Source organism: Pleurodeles waltl, chromosome 8 (genome assembly GCF_031143425.1).
Source record: "Pleurodeles waltl isolate 20211129_DDA chromosome 8, aPleWal1.hap1.20221129, whole genome shotgun sequence".
Lineage (NCBI taxonomy): Eukaryota > Metazoa > Chordata > Amphibia > Caudata > Salamandridae > Pleurodeles > Pleurodeles waltl.
This window is the reverse complement of record NC_090447.1, coordinates 425873854-425885790: the sequence shown is the minus strand read 5'-3', so window position 1 is coordinate 425885790 and position 11937 is coordinate 425873854.

Genomic DNA, 11937 nt, shown 5'->3' with positions numbered 1-11937 from the left:
CCCAACTTCAAAGGCAGACTACAGTATAACTGCTGGTGCCACACTGCAGCAAACTAGAGATACGCTTGTGGGGGGTGCAGGACCAGAGATAATGGACTGTGTGGTGCACACTGCCAGAGGAATCTGTTGTACACAGGGAGTATTTACTGCCCTTGGAAGGGACTGTGCATCCTTCCTGAATCATGGATGGCCTTGTCGGATTGCCTGCTGCTGTGTGGCACCCCAAAGTGTGCCCTCCAAGGGCTTGTTGGCTTGCCCCCTGTTCACTGGTGAAGGTCTCAGGGACATCAAAGACCTCTTTCAAGGTACCTACACCTTCCACCTGTGACATCTGGAGAGCAGTGCCCTCCTAAGTGCCCACATCATCTACTGTAGTCCACCTGGTAGCAGTGGTGTGAGCTTTGATCAAAGTAATGTGCCTGGAGACCAGATTGCCAGGTGCGGACCCCTCAAAGTACTACCCGCATTCAGAGTGTGGCCCTTCATCGTGGGGCCTCAACGCGCATAAGCGTCTTGTTGGTGGTAGGTGGATTCGCCGGTTGTGGGACCCCGCGTGGCCCGCTTTGTCGATCATGCTGCATTGCTCTTGTACGATACGCCGACTGCATCCTCATTTAATGTGGTGTCTGATTCACAGCTTGCACTCCTCGGAGGTGGGGGAGTGCATGTAGCAGTGCCGCACTCTACCTCATGTGGCACTGCTGAACTTGCGCCTCTGTGTGTGGCCAGAATTGTCTAGTGCACTGAAGTCATTGTGCACCAGATGTTTTGCCTCATTCCAGGGAGGTACGGAATTAGTAACTCTTCATTTGTGACTTGAATTGTCTGGTGCAAATCATGTCGTTGTGCTCGATATGTTGTGCCTCATTTCAGGAAGGCACGGATTTGGCAACTCTTTATGTGTAATCTGAATTGTCTGGTGTGACTCAAGGCATAACCAGACGTTGTGCCCAATATCTAAGGTGGGGTGCGGAGTAGCGGATTTGTGTACTGGAGTGCCGAGGTTTGCCTGGCACTATTGAGAATGGTGTGTGTCCTACGATGACCCTCTCCCCATGCTTGGCAGAACAGGCCCATGGCAGAAGGCACGGTGCAGAGACCTTATTTTTTCTTCTAGTAAATTCATCAGTCAAACTAAGTTGTTCACAGATTAAAACACAGTAAAATACTTTTGGAATAAATACATTTGTATTAGTATAACATTAGAATAAGAAATACAAAAAACATTGTCGTCAAACTGCTGCTCCAGGACAATTGCAGGAATCAGTAGCCATGAGCTGCAGCTTCATGAGCTTTTGCCACTGAGATGTATATTTTTGTCCTACAGTGTGTTTGGTTGTCTGCAAATGATTCACTGAAGATGTGCAGTGAATAATGAGTATGTTTTTAATCCACTGCAAATAAATGTTTCCTTAACCTGTGGCAATACGTTTGTTTCTTAATTTGTATGGTCTCGGTTTTAAAACCTTTTATAAATTTTGAGTTCTGGGCTCATTTTGGGCATCATGTGATGGGATGTGTGCTTATTTTGGGCTTATCTTCGGAGTAATTGCATTAATTGTGCTATTTTATTTTAGACTTTGCAATACAGCACTATCAGATATGCAGAAGACAGCAGGGAACACAGAGATACAGGGAATAACTGGGCCAGAGGAGGAGGGGCTATAAAGAAAACTTCATGTAAAGCTATGTAGCTGTAAGAAGAGAGAGAATGGGGATAAGTAAGAAAAGTAACTGGGTAATTCTCATGGAGATATATCTGGGGCAGAGAGAGGAAGAAGTTTATATTGGGTCATTGGAGTGTGATTGCAGTCTGGATAGGCATTTAGCTTTTGATTGATCAGGAGAATGGGCTGGGTTCCGACACGAGGTGCACAATAAAAGAGCTGGCTGTAAAGTAAGTGCAGAAATCTGGGGATCTTGTGGAATGATATCAGACTACCATTGAAGGTCTGTGTGGGAGGAGTGCAATGCAGTTGTGAGGGAAAGCTAAATAGATGCATGACTAACAGAGGTGGTTGTATGGGGCATGGTAACTGCACTATGAGGGAAATCAGTTGAAGATGTCAACAGAGGGCGTGATGGGGCCCCATGAGTTCAGACTGATGGGACTTGAGAGATAGCACTTGGGATGAGAGGCTCTGAGGCTTGATGGTCAAAAGAGTGACTTTCAAATGCCAAATAGCCCCACGTTTTAGGTGATCACTTCAGACAGTACTGCCATTTTATTTAACTGCATAATACATTCTGGAACTTACAGTGCTTTAACAGGATCAGGAAGAAGGCATGAGGAGGGCTATGACCAAGAGGTCCAGAACCAGGAGAACCAACGCAAGCAGAACAGAACAATGAGGATCACGATCACATGATTCACCCAGAGGACCAAGGCCAGGAGATTTAGAACCAGGGAGAAGAGTACTAATAGAATCAGGACCAAGGGTGCCAGGCCAGTAGTACCCGAGTTAGGAGGACCAGTGCCAAGGAGACCAGGTGTCAGGGAACCAGAATAAAGACAACAGGAAAAGGGGGAACTAGACCAAACGGCTAGAGGACCAGGGCCCAGATGACCAAGAAAACCATGAGGAACAGAGCATTGGATATAAAGACAAGAAGAATGAGGATTATCAGCACAAAGGAGTCCATAACTAGGAGGCTGTAGGAACCAGGACTTTTGATACCAGAAGCAGATAAATCATAGCCAGCAGAAGCAGTTCAGAGGGGCTAGATCCTGAGTGACCTGCAAGGTTAGGAACAAAAGGGCCCGGTCCAGGAAGGCCATAGCAAGGAAGATCATGACTAAGAAGATCAGGAACAGTGACCGTACAGCTAGGAGGAGGGGGAGGAGGATTAAGAGAGCCAAGGCCAGTAGGAACAGGATAAGATCAAACAGGGCCAGGCGGACTAGGAAGATCAGAAGAAGGAGGGTAGGGCAGGGCAGCAGGAACAGAGGACCAGGACAAGTAGGATATGAACTTGAAAGACCAAGGGGATTTGGAGGCCAAGGACTAAGGGCAACAAAGGGCAGGGCTAAGACCAGAGCAAGGAGGACTAAGCGGGTATAAGGGATAAGACTAGTGAAACCAGGAATTAGGCTAAGAAAGCCAGGGGAAATATAACCAGGGAGACCTTGACTAGAATCCCAACTGGGTTGTCCAGGTGTAGCAAAAAAAGGATAAGAACGATCTAGAGGACTGGGACAAATAGAGCCCAACTGGACCACTCAAGATGGCCATAATAATCACGACCAAGATAAGAAATCCCAGGAGCACCAGGACCAAGAGGACTATGCACAAGATGACCCCAAACAAGAAGGACTAGGGCCAAGAGAGCCAAGTCCAGTGGGTGTAGTACCAGGTTGACCAAGATGGTCAGGGTAACACAAACAAAGAGGATTACTAGTAGTACGTCCCAGCTTACAAGAACCTAGACAGAACAGGTGAGGTTGATGAGGACCAGCAGGTCCAGGATCTATGGTGCCAGGAGCTGGAGAAAAAGGTTGGGGAACATCAGAAGAACTAGGACAAATGTGACCAGGACCAAGAGGACTAGATAGGAACAAGACCTGGAAGGTTCAGACCTTGGAAGGGGGGGGCAAGGTAGAACAAAGATGGCTAAGGGAATCAGGAGCAGTAGGACCATCACTAGAGGACCAGAACAAGAAGGACCAGGACCTATAGGACCACCAATAAGGGGATTAGAACTGGCATGGCCTAGATGTCATTCCAGGAAATCAGGGCATAGGAAGATCTAAACAAGGAGGACCAAATGCAAGAGGACTAGAGCAGGGGACACAAAATCAAGAGAAGGACAAAGTCTTTGAGGATCAAGAATAGTAGGACCTTGGACAGGAGATCCAGAACCAAGGTGTAAAATAATGAGAGTATGAGGGTCATGAGGATCCACAACAGAGGTTCAGGTAACCAAAGCCAGAAGGACAAGTGCAGCAGGAACATTTGCTGCAGAACTAGTACAAAAGGGAGCAAGAAGGTTTGGAGGACTGATTAAGGAGTGTCATGACCAAATCGAGGAGGACCAGAAAGAACAGGTAAATCAGGAGCAGGTAGACTAGGATCAGTAGACTCAGGGGACAAGAAAAGCAGACAAGGACTAGGAAGATCGACAGGATTATTGGCACTGGGATTACCAGGGACAGGAAAACCAGGACCCATGCAAAAAGATCTAGGAGGACTCAAAGGATCAGGAACAGGGAAGACAAAGTGATCAGAACCAAGGAGACCTGGGCCCGAAGTACTGAGTAGAAGAGGTGGATCATGAGCTTGGGTAGCCGGACCAGGGTGAGGAGGATCAGGAGCACCAGGACAAGAGGAGGATTACCAAAAGTATCAGGACAGAAAGTTCAGGAGGACAAGGAGCAAGATAACCAGTCAAAGGAGGGCCCGAATAAAGAGGGCCAAGACCACTGACAGCAGTACCATGAAAAGAAGGAGTAAGCCCAGGAATATCAGTGTGATCTAAACCCAAAGGACAAGAAATAGGAGGTTAAGAACAAGAGGACAAGAAAGAAAAGGTAGACTAAGACCAAGCTGACTAGCAGGGCCAGAGTGAAGAGGATCAGGACAACCCGTCCAGGAAACACCAGGAAGAAACAGAGCTAGGAAGACCAGTGCCAGAATGACCAGAAACAGATGCACCAGGCCCTGGAGACCAGTACCAGGATGACTAAAGCCAGGGCCAGAAAGGGAACCAAGAGAAACAGAGGAGCGGGGTCAAAATGGAGGATTGGGAATAGGAGACAGAGAAAAACCTGGAGGAGAAGAAAGGGGACCATGAAAGATAAGGGTAGTATGAATCCCAGACTTGCCTGAGGACATGCATTTATTAGCGAGGTAAGGCATCCTATAAATGGTTCTTGGTCATGCTTCTTAGGCAGTGCTGCCTTGGCCACCTGCGAAGGTGAGAGTGGTAAGAGTTTTTCTGAAGTTGGTGGGAAGTTTGTAGGACATATGAAGGGTTGGAGGGCCAGCAGAAAGGATGGGAGTGGCTGTGACACCTGGTAGAAGAGTTTTGTAATCATAGCAGTGCTAGGATTGCCAAAGGTCCACAAAAGGAGGCTTATAGTCAGCAGACAATCCTAAGGGTCGACGGCTTGGAAGAGTTTCTCAAATGCAGAGTGAACAAGGGGGTTTGAATGGGGTTTTGTAGAATGAGTTATGAAAGAGGTTGTGATGGAATTGTAAAATAGTATGGGTGCTGTGGGTCTAGAATGGACTTTGCAGATGCACTGGATTGGATTGTCTAATAAAGGAATCTAGACAAAGACAGTAGAGAGGGTGTTCTAAAGCCTATTGTGTGCCACTGGGTGCCACAAGTCATCTTAATCTAATATCATACTAAAAGTACACGCAGACACCTCTTCAGAGGTAGTAAGTGCTATATGAATACAATTACCGTTTTGTGACCTTGAATTAGTGAAGAGTGGAGTCAGATCAATAGACTGATAAATCAGAGGTGAACAATAATGACCTGATTGAACAAAAAGGCCAAGATAGAAATGCAGAAATAGGTTTCTGATTTCTGTTCTTGTAGGGATTCTCTCTGTGAGTCAAAACGTGTTGTTGCTACATTGCTTAGCACCATGAAGCCCCTCTCAAAATAGAACGTTATTAAACTATCACATAACATTAGCACATATACTTTTTTATCTTTCTCCATGGAGATAATATCTTGTACAGCCAAAACCCACTTTTCATATATCTGCATTAAATGTTGGCATGTTCCCTCTCCTAAGTTCTCACCACGAAAAATCTTATTGCTTTTGACAGGACCCTATGTTGGTTAGATGCTTACTATCAAGAACAAATACCCACCCACAAGCTCAAAAATCTGTGAGAACGCGGACAGTCGTGCCTTAAATTGACAAATGAAGCCAATCTATAATTCTTGTAGAATTTCTATATGCAGGGCCACAATGAAAATGAAAAGAATACATGTGAAAAATGCACTTTGTGAATAGGCCCAGAGCATCAGTATTGCAGATTATTGGTGAAGACTCTTGGCTAATCTGTTTTCTTCCTCGTCATTTTCTCTCAGGAATAAGGTCAATATAGAACCTCTATCAAATTGGAAAAAGGACCTGCATTTAAACATGAATATGTTTTCTTTATAATCATATTCAGGTACATAATTGCAAGTAATGCAGTTCAATATGGTTGGGTATGTAATTACAATGTTACTATTCTCAATAAAAGCTGAAAACTGTGATAAGTGTTGGTTTCTAATATGGTAGCTTATCTCTTCAAAAAATAGTGATAACTCAGATGGATTTGTATGCCACTATTGTACTATTCGGATATTTATTTAATATTTGTTTAAGTTCCCTGATGCTTCAGGTTAATTATGCTGTTCATATAGGCCTATACTTGGACAGCTTTCCGTGTAGTGTAAAAGTTTGTTTTTATACAGTACTTTCAATGTTTCATTACCTAATATTGAATACAATTGTACATGGACGTCAATTCACCGAAATGCCAGAGGTGTCAGAATTGACATCACACGCCCTATTTTCTAAGTTTGCGCCGCTTTTGCATCAAAAAAAGGCTCAAATGTGGCGCTAAAAAAGTATAAATATGGGCCTTGGTGTTTGATTTTCTATATAATTTGGACCTATAGCCAGTGTAATTCTATGGAGCTGCATCTATGTATACTCAGGGATCTTTAGAGCTCAGGTCTCTGTTTGGTCACAGGGTTATTTCCCAAATGGGATGCAGGCTTATGCAATACATACTAATGGGTTTTTTGGCAAGTCTCATTATTTATCCAACCCTGTTCACAAGGGTCAGAAACTCATTTGGTGTAACTTTGGCTGTGTAATTTCTGTTATGGAGGCCCAAAAGTCACCCACTCAAACAGCAAAGAGCCTAAACCAATCAAGTCATTGGTGTTCTGCACGGTCTTTCCGAGTTCCAGCATAGGAATCAGTAGTAACAGGAATCTGTTTGCAGGTGTTTATGAAGAATACATTTCAGTTCACTGACCCTTGAGGTCCAAACTGCTTTTTAAGTATTACTTGGAGGTACACAAAATGTAGGTGCCAGTGTTTGGGAATTGTAGGAGGCTGGCCTCGTTTGTAGTGGGTACCTTGGGTACTTATACCTTATACCAGGTCCAGTTCTCCCTTATTTATGAAGTAGTAGTGTTCTAGCAGCTTGGCTGATAGAGGTAGCTATAGCAGAGCAGCTTAGGCTGAACTAGGAGACACGCAAAGCTCATGCAATACCACTTATAGTTACACAGCACTTATACACAAGTAAAGACAATACTCAGTGTTACCAAAAATAAAGGTATTCATTTGGGTGACTGTAGTGGGTTCCCTGGGGAAAAGAGGATGTTTGTTTAATTGGAAGACATAAAACAAGTTGATAAGTCTTTTATAGACCTCTTTATTTTCTTAGTGTTCTCGAGAGATATGAAGAAAGAAAACAAGAGAAAAAATAAACAAAAAATAAATGTCCTCTCCCTTCTTGGTTTGTTTGTCTAGGGTTTTCTCTGATTGTCCTTTGACTTCGATTGTTATTCGCTATTGTTTTTCTTTAATTGTTCTCTTTTCTTTTCTCTTTAGGTATCCCCCCATCGGCGTCTTATTCCCAGATGATAGCTCGTCGTGTAGAGGAACGAGGGAAAAGAAAACAACACAAAAAAAAAAGGCAAGTGGGTTTCTTTTAAATTATGTATTTCTCTTTTGATTTCAGTGTGGGGGGAAGAGAGGGATGGTCGGAGGGGTGTATTAGAAGGGAGCCGGAAAGAACCGAAAAGAAATGGTATATCCCGGGGTGGCAGGGAAAAGAGTGTGTATATAGTTGTTTTTGACACCTCGGTGAAAACAGGTCCTTTAAGAAGTGTCCGTCTTTATCCCTGTTCCCGACCTTTCCTTTACCCTTAATATTCTCCTGTTATCTCGCCTCCACCCTCTCCTGCCAGTCCCTCGTCCCTTCCCCTGCCTCCCCACTTCATAAAAAATAAAAAAAACAGTACTGGGGAGGTATGCACGCACCTGCATAAGCCACGTCCCTCCAAAGACGTGGCTGGGTTCTTCGGTTTGTCGAGTTTGCGGTTCCAGGTGTCTGCTCTCCACCGTGTCTTGACACGCTGCTAGTAGCACGCCTTCCTCTTCGTTCTCTTTAGTTGTGGACTTGAGCTCTTCTTGTACTGCTCTGTGTGGCACAGTTTCTTCTCTCCTTGCATCTCTCGTCTCTAGCATTTCCTCTTCTTTTTTTCTCCTCCTCGCGTCTTCCTATTTCCTTTTAAAATGCCGCCTGCCGGATATCCGGGTTGATGCTCTGGCCGTCAACTCTCTCTATAGTACCCCCGGGGTACGAACACAACAGCCCCTTTGTGCTCTCTGGAGACAGGGATACCGCAACCCTGTCACATACCCTCCCCCATGAGAAGGGCAGATGAAGACCTTGATCCACAAGGTGTCTGGAGAGATAGTCTGCTGTTGACAGCTGGGAAGCCGGGATGTGTTGAACCTGGAACACAAATGGTTGGAGTTCTATAAACCAACACAATATCCTCGGATTTGTGTTTTTTATGTCTGGCCAACCAAGTGAGAGGGGCATGATCGGTATAGAGAATAAATGGATGCCCCAACAAGTAATATTGGAGGCTCTCAATTGCCCACTTAATCACCAGACACTCTCTTTCTATTATTGGGTAATTCTGTTCTCTGGGTAACAATTTCCTGCTGATATACACGATGGGAAGAAGGGCATCTCAATCGTTTTTATGGGATATAACCGCTAGATGTCAGAGGCATCGGTTTGCAGATCAAACTGTTGTGAAAAATCAGGGCATTGCAAGACTGGTTCTGTTGTTAAATTTCTTTTCAATGTCTCAAAACTATGCAGCTGGTGGGGAGCTAATTCTTTGATCTTGGTGGGATTACCCTTTTTCAGGAGATCGGTCAAAGGTGCAGTGATAATAGAGTATCTAGGTATAAACCAGCGGTAGTAGCCCACCATTCCTAAGAAGGAACGTACTTCTCGTTTGGGGGTGGGTTGTGATATATTCAGGATTGCTTTTATTTTATCTACTTGGGGACGTATTTGTTCTTTTCCAATGTGATACCCTAAATAGGCAATGGCGAGGTTACATTTTTCGGGATTAACAGTTAACCCTGCCTTGAGTAATGTTTGGAATACTTTGCTTAGATGTTGTAAATGATCCCCCCAAGTGTTGCTATAGATGTCAATATCATCAAGATATGCCGCTGCATATCCTGTGTGTCCTCTTAAGAGTCTGTCTATTAACCTTTGAAAGGTAGCAGGGGCCCAATGCAGTCCGAAAGAAATGACTGTAAATTGATATAAGCCCGAAGGGGTATAAAAGGCTGTCTTTTCTTTGTCGGGGTATGTAAGGGAATCTGCCAGTACCCCTTGGTTAAATCTAATGTCGACGTGCTGTGCTTTACCCAATTGTTCTAGTAGTTCGTCAACCCTGGATATAGGATATGTATCGAATTGTGAATGCTGTTTAGTTGTCTAAAGTCAATACAAAAGTGTATACAACCATTGGGTTTAGGGACAAGTACTACCAGTGAGCACCAAGGACTTATTGATGGTTTGATGATACCCGACTGTAACATACTTTGAACTTCCTGCTCTAGTACGTATCTCCGTGCTACTGGTATTCGATATGGGAGGAGTCAGATAATTTTACCTTCTTGGGTTTTGATGGCATGATGAATGAGGGACGTTTTTCCCGGTGTTAGGGAAAATAGGTTCTGATATCTAAGCAGGACAGATCTTAGTTGCTCTTGCTTTTCCTGTGAGAGAGTGGAGGGGAATGGAGGAAGAACCTCAGTGTTTTTCTCTGTCTATGGGCATAGATTAATTTCAAGAGGTTTCACCCTGTTTACAAAGTAACCTGTCTGTATAGTTTCTGATAAGTCGTCTGTGTCCTCCTACTTCTTCAGGAGGTTAACATGATAGATTTGGGTTCGTTGTGGGCTGTTAGATAGTTCTACCTCGTATGTGACGGGACTCACCTTTTTTGTTACTTTGTATGGACCCTGCCATTTTGCTAATAATTTATTCTCTGTGCTGGGGAGAAATATTAGTACTCTATCTCCTGGTTGGAATGTTCGAAGGGATGTGTTCCTATCATAATATCTTTTTTGTCTCGTTTGGGCCTCTTCAAGGTGTATCCTAACATCTTCCCATATTCTGTGAATCTGTTCTTTCAAACATTGGGTGTAGTCTAGAATGTCTTTCTCCTCATTTTCACTTTCCTCCCATCTCTCTGCAGCCATGTCTAATAAAGTCTGGGGTTCCTGTCCAAACACCAACTCGAATAGACTGTGGCCTGTGGATGATTGGACATGCGTTCTTATGGCATAAAGTACCAGGGGTAGTTTTTTATCCCAGACTTTACCCGAATCAGCAATTATTTTCTTTAAGAGAGTTTTCAGGGTGCGGTTGCATCTCTCTACGAGGCCGTCTGTTTGGGGGTGATAGACAGAGGTACGAATGTGGGTTACTCCAAGTATTTGACAGATTTCTGACATTATTCGGGACATGAATGGAGTCCCAGGATCTGTAAGTAATTCTCTGGGGAATCCAACCCTAGAGAAAAACCCAGTCGTAGCTTGTGCTACACTTTTAGTGGTCATACTTCTTAGGGGAATGGCTTCAGGATATCTTGTAGCATATCAATCAAAAGAGGGACAGGGAGAATCAGTGGTCCAGTGCACACTCTCCCTAGTAATCACAATGTGTTCTTGTCCTTGTTCTTGTTCCCGAAGGATAGCATCCCCGGGTAGGTTCCTGGACGGACTGTCATTGATAAATATACAATGATAGTCTAGTGGCTTGCCCTGTCCAATGAAGCTGTGTCCCTAATTTAGGATAGGCTCTTCTAGACTACATCAATTCTTGGACTGCTCCGTGTGGTACAGTTTCTTCTCTCCATGCGTCTCTCGTCTCTAGCATTTCCTCTTCTTTTTTTCTCCTCGTTGTGTCTTCCTATTTCCTTTTGAAACGCCGCCTGCCGAATATCCGGGTTGACGCTCTGGCCATCACCTCTCTCCATAGTACCCCCGGGGTACGAACACAACGGCCCCTTAGTGCTCTCTGGAGACAGGGATACTGCGACCCTGTCACAGTGGCACAGTACCAAAAATATCTAGAGACAATACTCCTTCTGGAGGTAAGTATTATACACAATATATACACTAGACACCAAAATTAGACTAATAATTAGTCACAGGATAATGCAAACAATAGGAAATGCTATAGAATGCAATGGTAGAAAATAGGTCTAGGAGCAACACAAACCATATACTAAGAAAGTAGAATGTGAATCACAAATTCCCCCCCAGACACGTGTAGTGTATGCAGAATTGCTGGGAAAGTAAGAATACAGTAAAGGTAAGTAAATGACCCCACCCCAGAACCCAGAAAAGCAGGAGTAAAGTACTGCGAGTTTCCTTAGGACACGCTACACCTCGTGATATGGATTATTGCAGTAACCAACCAAGTCTGCAAACAACAACTGCTGGATTCCTGGACCTGAAGACCTACAAAAGAAGGGGATCAAGTCCAGAAGTTGAAAGAAGTTCCAGGAAGGACAGGAGCCCCTGCCAACTCAGAAGAGGGTTCAAAAGAAGCGTCCCCGGTTAGTCAAAGACTACAGGAATGCACCCTAGGAAGATGCCAGCGGGTTCCTGCATCATGCAAAAGATGTCCCACAACGTGAAGATGGATGCAGATATGATTTTGTGTTGGAAGTCACCAACAAGCCTTGATTACGACAGATATGCTTTTTGCATCCAAATGGTGCTGTCTGGACCCAGGAAGGACCTGGGGGCCTCAACTCTGTGTGAGGAGGAAGAGGGAGCCCTCAGCACTGTAGAGAGCCCTCATGATACCAGCCATCACTCACAGGAGTCCCAGGACACAGGGATAAAGGAGGTGCAAA